The 16485-nt window shown below is 39.3% G+C and overlaps 1 protein-coding gene across 1 annotated transcript in view; it reads right to left on the bottom strand.

Annotated features, from left to right (window-relative positions):
- The window catches only part of LOC127009943 (uncharacterized), a 72873-nt gene extending 60082 nt beyond the window's left edge, over positions 1-12791 (bottom strand). Inside the window, exon 1 of the mRNA XM_050883478.1 lies at positions 12637-12791. The gene's annotated coding sequence lies outside the window, so the exon portion shown is untranslated. The remainder of the gene's footprint in view (positions 1-12636) is intronic.
- Positions 12792-16485: the final 3694 nt, after the last annotated feature.

Raw genomic sequence — 16485 nt, 5'->3', positions numbered from 1 at the left:
AAAATAGAAAGGAAATCAAAAAAAGAAGTGTGCACAGCTGGTCCGCCTCCTCGGCCTATTGTCAGCTCCAACGGCCCCGCTACAACACCATCAGGGTCACACAAACAAGCAAGGGGAACAACAGAGGAGCAAACAATACACTGAAACCTTTTTTAAGAAGTAGAACCTGAAGAGAAGGAGGAACAAAAGCATTGACATCGACAAAGCATCACAGCCTATTGTAGTGCCAAGGTATTCCTATAAGATTATATTATTGTGTAGTATATATGTATTGAAACGCTCACGAGAAACTGTATTAGGTGAAGAAATTGAAATGTGCCACCGTGGCCCGAGGCGCGGACGAAAGTGAGCCGCCGATGGAAACAGTGGATGTCTGCGTGAACACGGACGTAACAGACTCCATTACCAGCAGAACAAGTCCGACATATGGTCACCAAATGAGAGTGAGCAAGTATGAACTCTCACTCTTAATCTTGATATACTCCAGCCCAGAGATGAGAAATGTGTTGGGCAGAAAAACTATAAAAACGAATGAATAATGAATGAATGAAGGAAGAAATGGAGACTTAAAAGACACCTCTGGATATACCCAAAGCACAACCACCATCACCATCCCTACCTTGCCCCTCACCACCACCACAACCATCACTACCACCACCAATACAGAGGTCAAATGGGTAAATATTGTGCATAACTATTATTGTGTAAGTATTTTTTTACGTTCGATAAAGAAAAAAAAGACTAACAGAGCTGCTGACCATGGCTGTTGTGGTCCTACTAACCGTGAGTGAAAATTCGTGAATGAAGGGCAAGCCGGGGGACATGGACTCGTGTAATAATATAGGCCTGGAGTCAGCACGAAAACGCATGGTAGGGATTTTGGTTTGTGTTAGGCGCTGACAATCGAGTACAAGGTGAGGGGAACGGAGAATGCGCCTGGTATGTGGTATGCGCCTGCGTAGACTTTTGTTTCATGTATGTAACTCAAATGTATTAGTTAGATTGCGTTTCATTATATAATATTGCCAGAGTAGTGATGTCTTATTAGTACTTTTTCGGCCACCTCTTGATTCTTTTTTATAGGAGCAGCGAGTAATGGGCTTTTTTTTATTATTGTCTCCTTTCTTGTGAGTGCCCTTGAGCTGTCTACTTTGTTATAAAAAATATAAAAAGTTGTTTTCCTCTAGTTTGTTACCGACGACCCGTATTATTATTGTTGTCTTGACGGTTATTGAAGGACTTATAATATTTTTTGTCGGAGCCGCTTTCATTACTCTAGAAAAAGGAAGGAGAGAGGAAAAACGAAAGGATGAGAAAGGAAACGAAACATACGAAAGGGAGAAAGGAATCATAGGCAAAAATAAGAGAAAAGGAAGGGAGGGTTGATAAACTTGCCCATATATCCCCATAATAAAGGAAAGGGAGTGGAAAAAAAAAGAGAAAGGATACAAAAATAAAAAAGGAAGAGAAAGGCTACAAAAAAGAAAGGAAAAAAATAAGACAGGAAAAGAAAAAAGATGGGTTGATGAATCTTCCCAAAATAAAGGAAAGGGAGAGTGGAAACGAAAAAAAGGAAAAGAAAAAAATGAGAAAGGAAATAAAAAAAAGGAAGAGAAAGGCTACAAAAAAAGGAAACAAAAAATAAGACAGGAAAAGAAAAAAAAGAGGGTTGATGAATCTGCCCAAATACCCCCCAAAACAAAGGAAAGGGAGAGTGAAAACAAAAAAAGGAAAACAAAAAAATGAGAAAGGAAATAAAAAAGGAGAAAGGCAACAAAAAAGAAAGGAAACAAAAAATAAAACAGGAAAAGAAAAAAAGAAAGGAAGAGTGGAAACAAAAAAGGAAATGAAAAAAAGACAAAGGAAATAAAAATAAAAAAGAAAGAGAAAGGCAACAAAAAAAAAAGAAAGGAAACAGAAAATAAGACAAGAAAAGAAAAAAAGGAAACGGACAAGATACATTTCAGAGGAAGGAGTGAGAGGGGAAGGAGGAAAGGGGGGAGGGGGGGAGGGGTGATGAATCTGCCCCCATCAAAAAAAGAGGAAAGAAAATTAAACAAAAAAGAAAAAAAACATACACTAAACATATTTCAGAGGCAGAGGTAAGGGAAGAAGAGGAATGGAAGGGGGAAGGGAAGGGAATAAGGAGAAGGGGGGAGGGGTCGAGTTGATGAATCTGCCCTCATCAAAAAAAAGAGGAAAGAAAATTAAACAAAAAAGAAAAAAAGACATACCGTACGCTAGACATATTTCAGAGGCAGAGGTAAAGGAAGAAGAGGAATGGAAGGGGGAAAGTAAGGGAATAAGGAGATGGTGGGAGGGGTCGAGTTGATGAATCTGCCCTTTTCATTACCCCAACAAGTGGCGTGGTCGGGTCATAGAACAATAATGAATTCTGGAGCAGTGTTGCCAGAAGAAGGTTTGTTAGAGACCCTTACACAATGCTGGGCCCTTCTTCTTATCCTTGCATGTTTTGTTTTTGTTTTTTTGGTGGGAGGGTAATAGAATGTGTCCTTTAAAACAGACAAATAGGTAAACATATAAACAAAGATAGATAAATAAAAATAAATAAAGATATATGAATGAATGAAAAAATAATTAACTATCTGACTACCACTGTCTGACTTACTGACTCACCGACTACTTAACTGTCCTCCTGATTAACTGATTGGCTAAGTTCTTAACTGACGAAACCACCACCTGATTGACTTTCTGACTTGTTAACTACTTAAAACACCCGCCTTACAATCTAAATACCGAACTAACTTCCTTACCGACTTACTAACTCGATAATTCTCAGACCAAATACCTGAATAACGAAACAGGTAAAAGTATTAGTGAAAAGTTATACAAATTAGAGAGCCAAAAATATCATTGTTCTTGTTTACTTTTATGTCTCGGGTCATAAGAAAAAATAAACGTAATATATATACACTAATGTTTTCTTGGTTTCGTCTTTAAAAGGGCCGTTACTAAACATTCCGTCGCCAAAGCTCACCTATATTTGACAAGGCTGTCGTAGGAGCTTTGGGCATTTCCAGAAGTAGTTTTATGACGCTTGTGGTAGTCTGACCCTTCTTCTGTACCGTGGACCTAAAGAACCACTCATTAGAACCCGATGGATTCCCTCTTTGACCTTTAGTAATAGTTGATGTGAGAAGCGGAAGTGTCTTATAATACCAATCTAGGCCCCGTTCACACTGTCCCGACTCTGGGCGACGATTACCCGCGACTCTAGGGAACACGAGGTCCTGGGTGTTGATGTGAAAGGGAGTCTGGAGTCGTGAGGGTTAGCACATGCTGGCAGCTAGTTGGCCGAATGTCCCAGACAGACGGCAAATCACCAAGACCCCAATAAAACCTACCCCTTTTTCTGGAGCGTGGGAACCAACTTGTCAAATTGAAAAGTCGCTAGGTTGTCGTGGCCCAGAGTCATAAACGTGATATATATACTAATGTTTTCTTGATGTTTTTTTTTCTATTTCGGACCTAAAATATATTGATTACACATATGATCCATTAAACCCTATGGTCTTACGTCCTTCGTCCATCTGCATACAAATAAAGCATTAACGTAAACAAATAAGCAAGTCAATGAGTAAATAAATATGAATGCACACGGAGGAAGGACTCACAGATATACAGGAAATGGCTTCTTGCGTACACCCCTGTCTCTATGCAAATGCCAAAAGGGAAAACTTGTATAAATGAATGAATGAGGAAAGGAGGAAAGGGAGAGCTGAATACACTCAGGACACTATCACCGCCATCACTACAGGACCTTGCCACTCACCATCACCATCACCACCAAGAGGGAAAACTTATAAAAATGAATGAATAAAGGAAGATATGGAGACTTAAAAGACACCTCTGGATATACCCAAAGCACAACCACCATCACCACCACCACCATCCCTACCTTGCCCCTCACCACCATCACCACCACCACCATCACCACCACCACCAAAACAGAGATCAAATGGATAAATATTGTGCATAACCATTAATGTGTAAGTATTTTTTTACGTTTGATAAAGAAAAAAAGGTTAACAGAACATAGGTATATATATTACGCTTGTAGTTTCTTTTGAATACTGCTTGAATGAAAAATACGAATACTTAGAAATGAATGAATGAATAAAGAGAGAGAGAGAGAGAGAGAGAGAGTTGAAAGACACCTCTGGAAATACCCAAAACACCACCACCATCACCACCCAGTCCCTCACCACCACCAAAACCATCACCACCAAGAAGAGACAGCATCACCACAATCACTATCCATCTCATCATCACCACCACACACAAAAAAAAAAGGAGGAGAAAGGAAACAAAAGGAGAATGAAAAAATGGAAACAGTTGGAAAAAGCGAAAGGAAACTAAAATGGAGGAAGAGAAAGGAGAGAAAGCAGGAAAGGGAAAAAGAAAACAAAGTGGAGGAAGAAAAAGGAAACAAATATAAAAAGGGAAGAGAAAGAAAGTAAGAACGTCACTTTCAAAGGCACCACCACCACCATTACCACCACCATCACCACCACCACCACCATCACCACCACCACCATCACCACCACCACTACCATGTCCATCACCACCATCATCAGCACCGTCACCACCACCAAGAGCAACCCAACACCACTACCTCCTCCTCATCACCACCATCACCATCACCTCCACCACCACCACCCACTCAGACCCACCTGGCAGGAATCAGTGTAATATCAGGTATAAGCAGACAGGTGATAATGAACTTAGAATGAGTATGAATAAGATGATAATTAGATGTGGATGTAGTTTGGGCTCTCTCTCTCTCTCTCTCTCTCTCTCTCTCTCTCTCTCTCTCTCTCTCTCTCTCTCTAAATATGTTAACCAGAATGGCGTCAACATAAGTTATGCGTGTAGGCGTCTCTCTCTCTCTCTCTCTCTCTCTCTCTCTCTCTCTCTCCGTTGCTCTTTTTTCTCTCTTTCGGTCCAGTCTCTTACTTTCCCTCACTTCCCTCTCTTTTTTTTTACCTTGTTGCAACTCTCTCTCTCTCTCTCTCTCTCTCTCTCTCTCTCTCTAAGAAAAAACAATCCTCTATGAATGTTTTAATGGCTCATAAACGAAGCGAAATAATTGTTACCAGATAAAAAAAAGGCGATCCTTGTTTTTCGTCCAGGTAAAAAAATAGATGAATTATTAATTAGTATGCTTCACCTGGATCCTTACCTGTGTGTACCTGTCTGGCTGATGCTAATTGGAGAGAGAGAGAGAGAGAGAGAGAGAGAGAGAGAGAGAGAGAGAGAGAGAGGTTGCTAATTGCTATCATTTTCTGTTTTTAATTCTCCTCCTCCTCCTCCTCCTACTCATCCTCTTCCTTCTCCAAATTCCCGCTATCAGTGAGAACGAAAACAAATATTACACAGCCTTTCTCTCTCTCTCTCTCTCTCTCTCTCTCTCTCTCTCTCTCTCTCTCTTACATCCTCATTTTCCTTCTTGTTAATTTCCTTCTACTTTGTACCGTTTTTGTACATCTCTCTCTCTCTCTCTCTCTCTCTCTCTCTCTCTCTCTCTCTCTCTCTCTCTCTCTCTCTCTCTCTCTCTCTCTCTCTCTCTAAATCCTTTACACAGTCCATTAACTCCTACAAACCGCCTTTCCATTTAGAGCAATAAATTAATCACCCATAAAAAAACGTAGAAAATGGATGAGAAATTTCTTAAGACTTGCGATTTCTTTTTATTCTTTCTTGAGAGTGACAGAAATTATATAAGAGATCATGATTTGTAAACTAAAATATAACGGACAAAGACGTGATTGAAACTAAAGTAACATTTATCATCTCGAAAACCGATCAGAAGCCAAATTTACCCGACTTAGTTTTTTTGAATTCTTTCTTGAGAGCAACAGAAATTATATAAAAGATCATGATTTGTAAGCTAAAATGAAACGGACAAAGACGTAATTGAAACTAAAGTAGCATTTATCATCTCGAAAACCGATCAGAAGCCAAATTTACCCGACTTAGCTTTTTTTATTCTTTCTTGAGAGCGACAAGTTTTATAAAGATCATGATTTCATATAACTGTAATAAAACGAACAAAATGTAAAGCAAACTAGAAAAGGGTTACCAGATTCACCGATTGGGCGATCCTTTTTTTTTTAATTCTTTCTTGAGCGACAATTATTTATAAAGATCACGATTTCATATAACTGTAATAAAACGAACAAAATGTAAAGCAAACTAGAAAAGTGTTACCAGATTTACCGATTGGGTGATCCTTTTCTTTATTCTTTCTTGAGAGCGACAGGAATGATATGAAAACGTGAACTGAATGACTAAAATAAAATAAAAATAATCTAGGACAAGAACGAAGGACAAAAAGTAACGAAATCTAGAGTAAAATTTATCTTGAAAACCGATGTTACCAAATTTACCGACCAATCAGAAATAAAAAAAGGGTAACAAAAACAATAGTGACATTAATATCGAAAACCGTCATTAAGGTTACAAAATTTAACGACCAGCCAAAATAAAAATAAAACATAATCTCGAAAACCATCATCAGTGTTACCAAATTTACCGACCAGTCAAAATATAAAAAACAAAGAATAACGAAAACAGGAGTAACATAATCTCGAAAAACCATCATCAGTGTTACCAAATTTACCGACCAGTCAAAATATAAAAAAACAAAGAATAACGAAAACAAGAATAACATGCATAATCTCGAAAAACCATCATTAGTGTTACCAAATTTACCGACCAGTCAAAATATATAAAAACAACAAAGAATAACGAAAACAAGAGTAACATAATCTCGAAAAACCATCATCAGTGTTACCAAATTTACCGACCAGTCAAAATATAAAAACAACAAAGAATAACTAAACTAAACTAAATTAAACTAAAAATAGTCTACAAAACAAGAACGAAGAACAAAAAACAACGAAAACTAGAGAAACATACATAATCTCGAAAAACCATCATCAGTGTTACCAAATTTACCGGCGCGTCGAAATTTTACCACTCTTTCCCGTACATTATTTTTTTCATCTTTATTATTTTTGCCTGCACGCCCTCATTCGCTTACGCATGTGTCCAGATTTATCATCCAATCACACGTTGAATCATGTTTTTAACCGCCGCTTGAAAACGTGTTAGCCCATTCTCTATTTGCGTTTCTATTTTCCCACGCTGTCCAACTGTAATTAATTCCCTTACACGTATATATGTAACCGCGTCCAAGGTCAGTTCATGTACTATTAACGTCTATTTATTTTTTCTCTTTATCTATCTATTAATTTCATTTGTAATTTTTGGGGTTGTTATTTTTATTTTATTGTCACGCATCAATCACAGTGAATCTCTGTTATCATTTATTTGTTGATTAGATTTATTTTCGTTGCCACGTTTATTACTTGCATCTTTATTTATTTTTCATTATTGTTTTCACGTTATTTTTTGTATTTTTGTTGCATTTTTTTGTTTTTTATTGTCTTATTCTATTGTCACTGTTTCTCCTTATTTATTGTTCATGCATTTCATTTTTACTTATTATTATTATTATCATTATCATTATTATCATTATTATTATCACGTTTACTGTTAACGCATTTACTGTATCTCTGTTTTCTTCCACCACACGCATATCTCAAGGGCCAATGTGACGGATAGGAGCACCGAGGCAACGCGTACCTAAGGCGTATGTCCCCTACCTTAATAATTTACACACACTGACTATCTATTAATGACTCCAGACAATACGTATGATCATCCAATAAGGTTATGGATATGCACTAAACCCTTTCATTAATGTTTAGGAAGGGAGTCTGAACCTATTGATATTTCAGGTTTGGTATCTGGTATCTCGTGTTTTCTTTATCAAGGTAACATGTAACACTCTCTCTCTCTCTCTCTCTCTCTCTCTCTCTCTCTCTCTCTCTCTCTCTCTCTCTCTCTCATATAAATAGTCTATGGTCTACCTCCTCTTACGGTAAAAAAAATAATCATTAAATAGATATAATGATTAAAAGACAGATAAACAAATGAATAACCGGATAAGTAAATATATCTTTTCACTATGACTTAGATTCCAACGGGGGACAATTGATTTATATATCGACAGCTCATACCAGTGCGCCACCCACGCCTCGTAAATACATAAACACCTACCATTAGCTGGACCTGACACGCCCCGAGGCCCAGAAAGGATGCATTAAATAACAGGCTTTTAAAGACATCTTACTAATTCATCTGCTGTCTCGATATGTTCTCTTCACAAACTCTCTATCAGAAGTTATCTAGATTTGTATTTGTCTAAGTACTTCAATATATTTTTACATAACATCAACATATCTATTTGTAATCTGGTTGTCCTAAGTCGCCTTCAACGTAACGTGACTCGATTTCACGATTGTTTCATGTACCTGGTTGTGTTATTTCAATATTTTAACTCTTTCAAGAGGAGGGTATCCGGACACCTCTCCTTCCGAAATTGACCTCTCTTTCGGCCACCTCTTTGGATTCTTTTTAGGAGCAGCAAGTAACGGGCTTTTTTATTATTGTTTCCTTTTTTTGTGCCCTTGAGCTGTCTCCTTTGTTGTAAAAAAAATAAAAATCTCCTCTTTTACGTAACTGCATTTTATTTTCTCTCCCGTGTTGTCCTCCGTATAATTATAAAGTTACCATAAAACACACCAATACCAACACATCAACGGATTTCATTTACCTAGTGTCACCTGGTTGTTTTCTCCTCCAACGTAACGCATAATTATCAACTAACATAATTCTCTTCCTTATTGTTTCATCACTGACATATTCGCATTTAACCTGAACGGAATATCAACTGTTTTCTTCTTTACGCTTCAACGATTATTCTATTTTTACTCTGCTTGTTTTCTCTTCACCCAAAATTACATTAAACAAGATTGTGTTTCATTATTTCGAGTCTCATTTTAATTTCCGCTGCTCCGTCACACCACCGGAATATCAAAGAAGTGTCGTTTATTATACTTTTTTTTCTTCTTCTCAGGGAGCGTGTAAGTGGTGTTTTAATCATTCTGTAGGGCCACGTCTGCTACATCTGTCTTTAAGTCGTAACAAACGCGGCCTGTTAGAGTTATTACGACCGGCAGGATATTACAAGAGGAGAACAGAGAAGGATGAGCTAGGACTGAATTGGTAACTCATTCCCTTGTAAAAATAATAATCGTACACTTATCGTCTCGTGTTTGTCTCCGATTTCCCGTCTCGTGTCTGTCTCCAATTTCCTTTATTTCGTTTTCTTCTTAGATCAAATATTTTTCCCGTGATTAATTAAAGTCTAAAAAATATAATACAAGACGTCCCTTATTAAACTGCAACGCTAAATACTTTCTTTTTCATGTTGCCTAGATTAGTTTAAAATTAGATTCTATTGTTCTCTTTCGATTCTCAACTCTGCCTTCTGGATAGTAATGAAAATATGTAAATACTGTAGTACGCAGCCCTATTCTGTTCTTATTTTTTAGCTCTGCCTTCGTATGGATAAGATCACAATAAAGGGCATATAGAAAAAGGAAACGTCTATACATATCATCCATACATATAATAGCAAAATTAATAGTTTGCATTAACGTGAAAACTAACATCATAAAGAAAATTGTTAGGCTAGTAAACACCCACACAGGAAAAAGACCACGAAAAACAATAAAACAATAAAATCCTATTCATCAACTCACAGCAGGTTAAACGCCCTCAACACATGTGAAATACTGCCATAAAAATAAAATGTGTAAACTAACATCATAAGGAAAAGAAAATCGTTAGGCTATATAACAAACACCCACATAAGGAAAATATAACGAAAACAATAAATAAAATCACAAAATCATATTCATCAACTCTTCACAGCAGGTTAAAGGCCCTCAACAAATGTGAAATGCTGCCATAAGAAAGAAAAGAAAGGAAATGAAGGAAGGAAAGGAAAAGATCACGAAAAAAAAATAATAAAATAAATAACAGCCAATTCATCAACCCCTCACAGCAGGTTACACGCCACCAACACACTGCCATAAAAAGGGGAAAAATTAAATTAGTAAACCACCGCCAATTTCTCCGGACATGATAGGAAAAATTCATGAGCTTGGCGGAGGTTGGTGGAGGGGGGAGTCAAGAAAGTGTTGCCAGCGCGGAGCTAATAACCCTAAAAAAAAGCAGCGATATAAACTTGACGCGAGCGATTATGGCGAGGGAAAAAAAGGCGATCGTGAGCCCCCTGAACAAGCGAGGCCAATATTCCATTACGTAAGATAGATGAAAGTTTATGGTTAAGTTTACTAAGCGGCCATTGTGAGCGGGGAGTGTTTTGGGGATAAAGAGAGAGAGAGAGAGAGAGAGAGAGAGAGAGAGAGAGAGAGAGAGAGGAGGCAAATCGACGAACCATCTTCCTCTTACTCTTTCTTCCGTACTCTGATATCTCTTAACCATCCTCTTGAGCGACTTTGAAGAGTTGTAGAAGGGGGAGATCAAGGAAAAAGAGTAAGTGGAAACGGCGAGAGCAGACTGGGTTATTTTTCTTTCATTTCCCCAAAACATTTATTTTCCTCCTTCAGCATATAACTCTTCCCTTTGCCACGGCATATGAGATGTTTGACCTCTTTTCCATCATATATGTGACTTAGAGGAGGTGTAGGATGGGAGGTATATGAAAAGAATATTAGTTTAAGATTATAGTAAGAATGAGAGAAGAAAAGTCTAGATTTCCCTCGTCTTCTTACAATCAATCTTGTTCGTTTCACCCTTTCCTCTATACTTCCTTGAACCCCCCCATCCCCCCCCCCCCCACACACACACGCGCGCGCCTGATATCGTGACTTGACCTTTATTCCACTCCATTGACCTAAGAGGGAAGTGGGAGGCGAGGTTAATGTATAGAGTTAGATAAACGTGACAATATAAGTTGGATTTTTTTTTTTTTATTGGCCTAAAAACACCTTATTTCTTTTGTTGTTTCTTTAATAGCTTACTTTTCTTGACTCTCAGCACCAGAAACCGTAACTCTGGCCTTTGTTTCACTATTTTAAAGGCCTATGGAGAGGGAAGGGAGGCGAGATGGAATGTATAAAGGAAGGTTAATGTGAGTGGAAATGAGTGAGGCAAAGTCAATCTCTCATGACCTCACAGTTCCTCCCTTATTTGTCTTTACCTTTGCAATGAGCTTTCTTAACCTCCCCCTGTAAGATAGAATAGCTTTTAACCTCTTTCCTACCTTCAAGTAACCAGGAATGGATACGGGGGACAAAATTACAGGCAAAGAAATCAAAAGTAACGAGTGAAGAGAGCAGACTGGATTTCGATCACCTCCTCCCCTTCAATCTCGCTTAAATAACTTCAACGCAGCACTAGCCCTCATTTTCCCGTCATTTCCCCTATTACTAATGTGGGAGGCGGCCCTGGTGGAATGAGTGACAGTAATGAGCGCGTCGTGCATGTGACAAAGACAAATGGTGGATGGAAATGTCAACTCGACCATCCAAGGTGAATCCCAGCGGCGGTTTCACCTCACCGCCCCCATCATCACACACCCAGATATTCGTTTCAAAATATTAGCAAAACTAGGACTTTTTGCGTCACCCCGAGATCCTAGAAAGGCGAAAGAATAATCAGACCTTGTAAGAATCATAACCTGAGAGAAGACAACCCCGCGTTAGAATAATAAACGTAAATATTTGATGATACTTCTAAAACTTGAATGCCTGCTCGCCCGCCATGCCAAGTCACTACCATCACACCCCAACCGTCGCCTTTCAATATTATCAAAACCCTGAACTGTCTACCTCACCCCGACGTCCCAGGAAGAAAAAGGGATAATCAATGCGTACAAATATCATCACCCGAGTTAAAAACAACCCCGTGATGGTCTAATAAACGTAAATATTTGATGATACTTCTAAAACTTGAATGCCTGCTCGCCCGCCATGCCAAGTCACTACCATCACACCCCAACCTTCGCCTTTCAGTATTATCAAAACCCAGACTTTCTGCCTCACCCCGACGTCCCAGGAAGATAAAGGAATAATCAATGCGTACAAAAACCATCACCCAAGATAAAAACAACCCCGCGATAGTCTAATAAACCTAACTATTTGATGATGCTTATAAAACTTGAATGCCCGCTCGCCCGCCATGCCAAGTCACTACCATCACACCCCAACCTTCGCCTTTCAGTATTATCAAAACCCCGACTTTCTACCTCACCCCGACGTCCTTGAAAGATAAAGGGATAGTCAATGCGTACAAAAACCATCACCCAAGATAAAAACAACCCTGTGATAGTCTAATAAACGTAACTATTTGATGATGCTTATAAAACTTGAATGCCCGCTCGCCCGCCATGCCAAGTCTTTCGCCCTCAAATATTATCAAAACCCAGACTTTCTACCTCACCCCGACGTCCCAGGAAGAAAAATGGATAATCAATGCGTACAAAAACCATCACCCAAGATAAAAACAACCCCGCGATAGTCTAATAAACGTAAAAATTTGATACTTCTAAAACTCAGATGCGGAGGCCAAGTCAAGTGGAGGCGGTCAGCTGGCGGCGTTCCTCCCCTCCTGCGGCTCTTGGTTTCTGGCTGTGGGGGGGAATTAGGGTTTTAGAGTTAACACACATCCACTCACCTTCTTTTTGGGGTGTTGCAGTGAGGGCAGCGAGGGAGGGGAGCTTGGTGCAGCGGCCTTCCAACGGGGGAGATGAGAGAGGTCTGCGCCGCGGCTCCTGACACTCTTTATATAAGCCAGCAGTGTTGCCATGTCCCGCCCGCCGCCTCAACACCTCACCTCGGCAAACCCACTTTACTATAACCACGAGTACTGCTTATAATGTCAACGTGGGTCTGTTTTCTCTATACAACCTCCATGGATTAGACTATGTGTATCTTGAGCTCCTCTCTGCAAAGGAAAGAGTTAATATATGTAGCCTCAGCATCCTTATTTCAGAGCCACGAAGACTGCTTTTAATCTACGTGTCTGTTTTCACTATACAACCTCCATGGATTAGACTATGTGTATCTTAAGCTCTTATCTGCAAAGGAAAGAGTTAACATGTAGCCTCAGCATCCTTATTTCAGAGCCACGAAGACTGCTTTTAATATCTATGTGTCTATTTTCTTCATATAACCTCCATGGTCTATTTATATCTTAACCTTATATCTTGCAAAGGATACATGAAACATCTATAACCACGAGTAGTTGCTTATAATGATATCAACGTGTATATTTCCCTCATACAACCTCCATGAATCAGTCTGTTAATATGTTAAGCTTTTATCTACAAAGGGAAGACTCAGTATCACTAACTCAACATTTACTTTTTCTATATCCTTCCTACTGTTAATAATTCCTAAATACGTCTGTTTCCTCTCTATCTCATCCGTGGATTAGTCTATTTCTACTGTTATCGTTTATTCGTAAGGAAAACTGTAAAAAAGTGATGAGAAAGATGCTTCGAAGTGATGAAAATGGAGTTAATAAATAGGTTTCCATGAATATATCACATTAGTTACAGCAACTTCAAGAGCGCCTACAACACACACACACACACACCTGCTGAGCCCATACCTTGTCTTTAATGGCCCGCCTCGCATTCTCGTAACTCAGGTGGGCCAGACAGGTAAATTCATTCCTGCTCCACCTGTAATCCACTTCTGTCGCTGAGCAGGTGACACAAGAGCTCGGTGTTCTCAGACGTTCCCGCCTCTCACATCAGTATTTCCAAAGACCAAAAAGAAGATCAGACCAAAAAGAAGATCATGAGTGTTTTTTTAGGTTCTCGGTACAGAGGAAGAGTCAAACTACCACCAGGGTCATTCAACTACCCCTGGAAATGCCCGAAACTCCTACGAAGGCTTTGTCAAATATGTGTTTCTTTGGGTTCATGGTACAAAGGAAGTGTCAAGCTACCATCAGGGTCATTAAACTATCCCTGGAAATGCCCGAAACTCCTACGAAAGCTTTGTCAAATATGTGTTTCTTTAGGTTCATGGTACAGAGGAAGGGTCAAACTATCACCAGGGTCATTCAACTACCCCTGGAAATGCCCGAAACTCCTACGAAAGCTTTGTCAAATATGTGTTTCTTTAGGTTCATGGTACAGAGGAAGGGGCAGACTACCACCAGGGTCATTAAACTACCCCTGGTAATGCCCGAAACTCCTACGAAAGCTTTGTCAAATATGTGTTTCTTTAGGTTCATGGTACAGAGGAAGGGGCAGACTACCACAAGGGTCATTAAACTACCCCTGGTAATGCCCGAAACTCCTACGATAGCCTTGTCATATATGTGTTTATTTAGGTTCATGGTACAGAGGAAGGGTCAAACTATCACCAGGGTCATTCAACTACCCCTGGAAATACCCAAAACTCCTACGAAAACCTTGTCAAACATGTGTTTCTTTAGGTTCATGGTACAGAGGAAGGGGCAGACTACCACAAGGGTCATTAAACTACCCCTGGAAATGCCCGAAACTCCTACGAAAGCCTTGCCAAACATGTGTTTCTTTAGGTTCATGGTACAGAGGAAGGGTCAAGCTACCACCAGGGTCATTCAACTACCCCTGGAAATGCCCAACACTCCTACGAAAGCCTTGTCAAATATGTGTTTCTTTAGGTTCATGGTACAGAAGAAGTCAAACTACCACCAGGGTCATTAAACTACCCCTGGAAATGCCCGAAACTCCTACGAAAGCCTTGTCATATATGTGTTTCTTTAGGTTCATGGTACAGAGGAAGTGTCAAACTACCACCAGGGTCATTAAACTACCCCTGGAAATGCCCGAAACTCCTACGAAAGCCTTGTCAAATATGAACTTGGACGAGGAAGTGTTTAAGAATATGATGATCAGACGCTCAGACGCTTCCGCCCCTCACATCAGTATTTCCAAAGGCCAAAAAGAAGATCAAACGGGTCTTCATGAGTGTTTTTTTAAGTTTTTGGTACAGAGGAAGGGTCAAATTACCACCATGATCATTGAATGCTCTTCCTCTGTACCATGAACCTAAAGAAACACATATTTGACAAGGCTTTCGTAGGAGTTTCGAGCATTTCCAGGGGTAGTTTTATGACCCTCGTGTTAGTCTGCCCCTTCCTCTGTACCATGAACCTAAAGAAACACATATTTGACAAGGCTTTCGTAGGAGTTTCGAGCATTTCCAGGGGTAGTTTTATGATCCTTATGGGAGATTGACCTTCCTACCATGAACCTAAGGAAACACATATTTGACAAGGCTTTCGTAGGAGTTTAGAGCATTCCAGGGGTAGTTTTATGATCCTTATGGAGTTATGGTAGTTTGACCTTTCCTCTGTACCATGAACCTAAAGAAACACATATTTTATAAGGCTTTCGTAGGAGTTTCGAGCATTTTCAGGGGTAGTTTTATGACCCTTATGGTAGTTTGACCCTTCCTCTGTACCATGAACCTAAAGAAACACATATTTGACAAGGCTTTCGTAGGGGTTTCGAGCATTTCCAGGGGTAGTTTTATGACCCTTATGGTAGTTTGACCCTTCCTCTGTACCATGAACCCAAAGAAACATATTTGACAAGGCTTTCGTAGGAGTTTCGAGCATTTCCAGGGGTAGTTTTATGACCCTCGTGTTAGTCTGCCCCTTCCTCTGTACCATGAACCTAAAGAAACACATATTTGACAAGGCTTTCGTAGGGGTTTCGAGCATTTCCAGGGGTAGTTTTATGACCCTTATGGTAGTTTGACCCTTCCTCTGTACCATGAACCTAAAGAAACACATATTTGACAAGGCTTTCGTAGGAGTTTCGAGCATTTCCAGGGGTAGTTTTATGACCCTCGTGGTAGTTGGACCCTTCCTCTGTACCGTAGACCTAAAGAACCACAAATTAGACCCCGATTGATCTCTTTTTTTGGTCTTTGAAAATAGTTAATGTGAGAAGCGAAGCATGTTAGATTACCGACCTAACTTTTTTTCTCTCTCTTCTCTTATCCACAGTTTATTTCTCTTCTCTTCTCCTCCCTAAACCTTTTCTCCCTTTCATCTAAATATTTTTTGTCCAAACTTTTCTCATCTACTTCACCTTTCCCACCACAATAACCTTCCCCTTTTTATTTCTACAAGAGACAGACGCAAAACTATAACAAATAACAGTGAAATAAACGTAAATGAGGCAGTAATCTCTGGGCCCATATCACAAGCTCTCCCTTCCTCGACACCTCCCTTGGTATCTGTGTTTGAAGCATATATTATTTAGTTAGGCAGTTTCGCCCTCTGATGTTTTTTTTTCTTTTTTTTTTACCCCTCCCCTACTCTTTTATATAAATTCCTCTCCCCTCTTTTTATTTTGACGTGTCAGTACATTTTTTTCTCTTTTTTTTTTTCCTTCCATATTCGTTATTTCTATACTAATATTACCAAGTTCTTCCTTCTTTTTTTTTTTCCGTATTATCTTTTTTTTTACTGTTTTTTTATTTTATTGCTAGTCAGTCTTTGGTTATCATTTTT

This window comes from Eriocheir sinensis, chromosome 42 (assembly GCF_024679095.1).
Source record: "Eriocheir sinensis breed Jianghai 21 chromosome 42, ASM2467909v1, whole genome shotgun sequence".
In the NCBI taxonomy this organism is placed as follows: Eukaryota; Metazoa; Arthropoda; class Malacostraca; order Decapoda; family Varunidae; genus Eriocheir; species Eriocheir sinensis.
Note: the sequence above shows the minus strand (reverse complement) of the source record. Positions and strands in the feature narration are given on the sequence as shown.